The sequence below is a fragment of the Ailuropoda melanoleuca genome, chromosome 3 (genome assembly GCF_002007445.2).
Source record: "Ailuropoda melanoleuca isolate Jingjing chromosome 3, ASM200744v2, whole genome shotgun sequence".
Lineage (NCBI taxonomy): Eukaryota > Metazoa > Chordata > Mammalia > Carnivora > Ursidae > Ailuropoda > Ailuropoda melanoleuca.
Genome location: NC_048220.1, coordinates 47148632 through 47153288, shown reverse-complemented (window position 1 = coordinate 47153288; position 4657 = coordinate 47148632). Strand labels below are relative to the sequence as shown.

At 44.3% G+C, this 4657-nt stretch overlaps 1 long non-coding RNA gene across 2 annotated transcripts in view; it reads left to right on the top strand.

Moving 5' to 3' along the window:
• The first annotated feature begins 2486 nt into the window (after window positions 1-2486).
• The window catches only part of LOC117801511, a 26601-nt gene continuing 24430 nt past the window's right edge, over window positions 2487-4657 (top strand). For both annotated transcript variants that reach the window (XR_004624091.1, XR_004624090.1), the window contains exon 1: window positions 2487-2582. This is a non-coding gene — a long non-coding RNA (uncharacterized LOC117801511). The remainder of the gene's footprint in view (window positions 2583-4657) is intronic.

Genomic DNA, 4657 nt, shown 5'->3' with positions numbered 1-4657 from the left:
TCTAGACCTTCAGGTAAATGGAATCCTACAATGAGTTCTTTGAGTGAGACGTCTGCTCAACAGAATATTTTCGAGATTCATCCGTGTTACTGTATGTATCAGTAGTTTATTACTTCTTGTGGCTGTGTGTTTTGTTACTGTGTGGTCGGTGTAAGAAATAACACACTTTATTCATTTCCTTACCGATGGACACCTGGATTGTTCCCATTTGGGGTATTATGAATTAAACTGCTATAAATATTTTTGGGCAAGTCTTTGTGTAGACAGGTGTTTCCTTTTTCCCAGGTAAATATCTAGGAGTAGGTATATGTTTTAAGCTTATAAAAACATGCCAAACTTTGTTCCAAAGTAGTTATTTTATTTTACAAGCCTACCAACTTGAATGAGAGTTTTGATTGCTCCCCCCACACCACATTTGGTGCTGGGCCATTCTGATAGGTGTTTGGTGATATTTCACTTAATTTACATTTCCCTGTTGACAGATAAAAGTTGAACACTTTTTTTCACATGCTTATAGGCTCTTCTCTGTCTTCTTTTGAGGAGTGTCTGAGTATTTCACCCAATTTTTGATTGGGTAATTTGTGTTCTTAAACTGGGTTATAGAGTTCTTCATATTCTCCAAATACTACTGCTTTGTCAACAAATGTTTTGCAATATTTTCTTCCGGCAAAAAAAGATAAAACTTAAAAAAAAATCTCATAAAACCAGTACTAACACCTAGGTATTTATAAATTATTTTAATAAAACTTCAAGGGGCGCCTGGGTGGCTCAGTCAGTGAAGCGTCCGCCTTTGGCTCAGGTCATGATCCTGGAGTCCTGGGATGGAGCCCCTCATTGGGCTCCCTGCTCAGTGGGGCGTCTGCTTCTCCCTCTGCCCTTCACCCCACTCGTGCTCTCTCTCTCACTCTCTCTCAGATAAATAAATAAATCTTTAAAAAATGAAAGTTCAAAAAATAGCTCAGCTTAAATTGGAGGGTTGTTCATAACTTTCCCCCACTATATAATACATTCTTTCTGGTCAGGGTCATTATCTTCTTTTTTTCTTTCCTATAACTAGTGAGGTATCTTAAAGCCAATATTTCCTGAGTGAAATTCTGAGTTGGAATCCAGTAGTATTTCTATTATATGAAAAAAAAGGAATGGGGCGTTTATCCTTAGTTACAGTTTTGTTACAGACAGATGATATCAGCTCGCAGTCATTGTTAATTCTCTGTGGTTTGTTTGCTATTGAACGGTCTTCAATCAGGAATGACAGGTGCCATACATTCAAAGATTATTTCAGAAGGGACCTCTTCCTTCTTTGAACTCCTTGTAACTACCTTTCTTTTACCCTCTGGGAAACACTTAAAAAAAACATTTTATTTATTTTTAAGTAATCTCTACACCCAGTGTGGGGCCCAAACTCACAACCCCAAGATCAAGAGTCACATGCTCTACCAACTGAACCAGCCAGGCGCCCCTCTCTTGGGGCACTTTGAAACACTGCTTGTATAGAATCTATGTGAATTCTGGTTTCTTTCCACACCGTAAGCACTTTGAAGGCAAGGACATGTGTCATCGGCACTCCCACCCCCCTCCCATGCCCCCAGAATGATCACCAGGGTGCCTTACAATTAGCAGAAGCAAGAACACTTGTTCAATGGCTACATAAAGGAAAACAAAAAATCAGAACCCAAACGCACAATATACCAAGCTGAGACGAAAGAAAGATTAATGAGCCATGAGCTTACCTAGTTTCCTTATTTAGTAAGTGAGCTGCTCACCTTTCAGACATGACTGAGACATGAAGGCTCACTTGAAATGCTTCTCAGTCACAAAGTTCTGGAACAGAGACCAACGTCAACACTTCAACTCTCTGTATTTGTTCTTATTCATAGAGAACTTGCAGTGATCATTTTTGGAATATTTGCTTTCCCAGGCTATCCTACCTAAAAAGTTTACCCTGGACTTCCTTGAGCCTGTAGGAGAGCTGAAAGGCAAACCACACCGCATTGTTCACTTTCAAGGAAAGCTGAAGAGGGTGTAACGCACCTGAGCCTAAAATACCTGAGTACCCATTCTCTCATGGTGGCTGAAATGGGTTTCCTAGTCATGTCGTCGTAGGGTCTCTGCCAGTCATTCCAGTCCATTTAACAGAAGTTTGTTAAACACCATATGTCTGGGTGGCCCTGTGAAAAACGCTGCCTTAAAAAAGGGAGATGAGCTGGGGCGCCCAGGTGGCTCAGTCGGTTAAGTGTCTGACTCTTGATTTCAGCTCAGGCCGTGTTCTCAGGGTTGTGAGATCGAGCCCCTCAGTGGGCTCTGCTCTGGGTGTGAAGCCTGCTTGAGATTCTCTCTCTCCCTCTGTCCTCCTCTCTTTCTCTCTCTCTCTCAAAAGAAAAAAAAAAAAAGGGAGCCGAGAGCTATTTGAAGCCACTAGAGGACAGTGTAATACAACAGAATCCTCCGTGAAGTTAGGGAGTGCTTGCGGCAGAAAGCCAGAATAGGGAAAGAGGAGCGAAGCAACCTGGAGTGACCAGGGAAGGAAGCGGGGCTGTAGCCTGATCTACTGTCGAGATTCTGCACTGTCCAGAAAAAAAATGGTGCGTACTCTTCTGCCTGGAATGCATTTCTCAGGCTGGTTATATAGGACCTTTCCTAAAACCAGTATATATTCGGCTTTTTCCTGCCTCTAGCACATCTGCTGGACACCTCCTCCTTTTCAGAGGTGCTTACATTGTTCCTTTGCATGCATCTGGGTTTTGAGAGCTCAGAGCCTGCCTTGTTTTCATCATAATATGCTTCGGTTTATTCAGAGTGAGAACTTCTGCATACTGCATAACTAATGATTTTATCTTCATTATTTTTTTGGAATGTGCTTTTTCTGCTTATGAACCTCTCACCCTTCTGTTTATGTTACAATACGATTTGAGAATTTCTGCAGTTTTCTTTTGATGTGTCTTTATCTCACAAGGGAACCAAAACATTTATCTTGACTCCTCGAGCTTATCGGCATGATTTAGCTGCGCCCTTCGTAATTGCAAATTCAAGTTATCTGGTGGTGTACTTGCACTAACTTAGTGTATCAAAGGCTTGGCACACGGGAGCGCTCAACGAATGATGCTGGGCCTTGCTGAGAGAGTGCATGGGGACAATGTCCGGCTGCTGCTTGCCTGTTCACAGTCCATACTCAAAGTTTCACGTCCAGGGCCTCTTGGTGCGGGAAGCAGCCCTTGTCAGCTCCTTAGTCATAGCTGGCGACATTCAAAACCATGCAATGTATACCCCTGCCGGCCGCTGATGGACCTCTTATCCGTGGTAAACCTGTAGCTCAGCAGTGGTTTTCAAAGTGTGGCCTCAAGGTCAGAAGCATCGGTGTCACCTGGAGATTTGTCAGAAAGGCAATTGTTGGGCTCCCCTGGAGATCTACTGAATCAGAAACTCTGGGGGCAGAGTGCAGGAGTCTGTGTTTTAATAAACCTTACCAGTGATTGCAGACCCAAGTTTGAGAACCTTCGGGCTGGGGCCCGTGAGGCAGCCTAAGCTACCAGCTAAATCAATGGAATTTTCCCTCTCAAGAATTGTACTGGGGCTGGCTCAGTCAGCATGCGACTCCTGGTCTCGGGGTGTTGAGTAGAAACCCCACATTGGGTGTAGAACTTACTTAAAAAAAAAGTAGTATTACACTTTTTGTTAACTAACTGGAATTTATTTTTTTTATTTTTATTTTTTAGAAATTATTTTATGGGGCGCCTGGGTGGCACAGCGGTTAAGCGCCTGCCTTCGGCTCAGGGCGTGATCCCGGCCTTGTGGGATCGAGCCCCACGTCAGGCTTCTCCACTGGGAGCCTGCTTCTTCCTCTCCCACTCCCCCTGCTTGTGTTCCCTCTCTCACTGGCTGTCTCTATCTCTGTCAAATAAATAAATAAAATCTTAAAAAAAATTATTTTATTTATTTATTTGACAGAGAGAAAGAGAGAGAGAGAGAAAGAGCACACAAGCAGGGAGAGCAGCAGAGGGAGAAGGAGAAATAGGCTCTCCCTTAAGCAGGGAGCCTGATGCGGGGCTCGATCCCAGGACCTGGAGATCATGACCTAAGCTGAAGGCAGACACTTAACTGACTGAGCCACCCAGGTGCCCCAACTAACTGGAATTTAAATTAAAAAAAAAAAAAGAATTTGTACTGGTGATGGAGGGAAAGACACAGGCAATTGGTAATGGAAGCAGATCTGGGCTCCCTCCCCAGATGGAGGGCAGGGCAGGGGTGCCAAGAGAATGTAGAACCCTTAAACTCAGAGCAGAAGCTATGAGTAAAGCAAGCCATGATGTAGAGAAAAGATATTCAGAGTGAGGTGGTTGGTTGATAGGAGTTGAGCTGGAGCCACGAAGAGAGCTGCTGAGTCGCCATAATGATGGAGAGTCAATGAACACAGCTGCCGAGGCAATTTGGAGCCCCTTCTGGCTGTTGCTGCATCGGTGCCTTCCAGCTGGGAGAACTGCAGCCCAGGCTCTGTCGTGCCCACTGTCCAGCTGGGCCCCATGACGCCTGGCTACAGAGCTGAGATTCCTATTTTTTTTTTTTTTAAAGTAGGTTCCACACCCAACATGGGGCTTGAACTCACGACTCTGAGAGCAAGAGTCACATGCTCCACTGACTGAGCCAGCCAGGCACCCCCCCC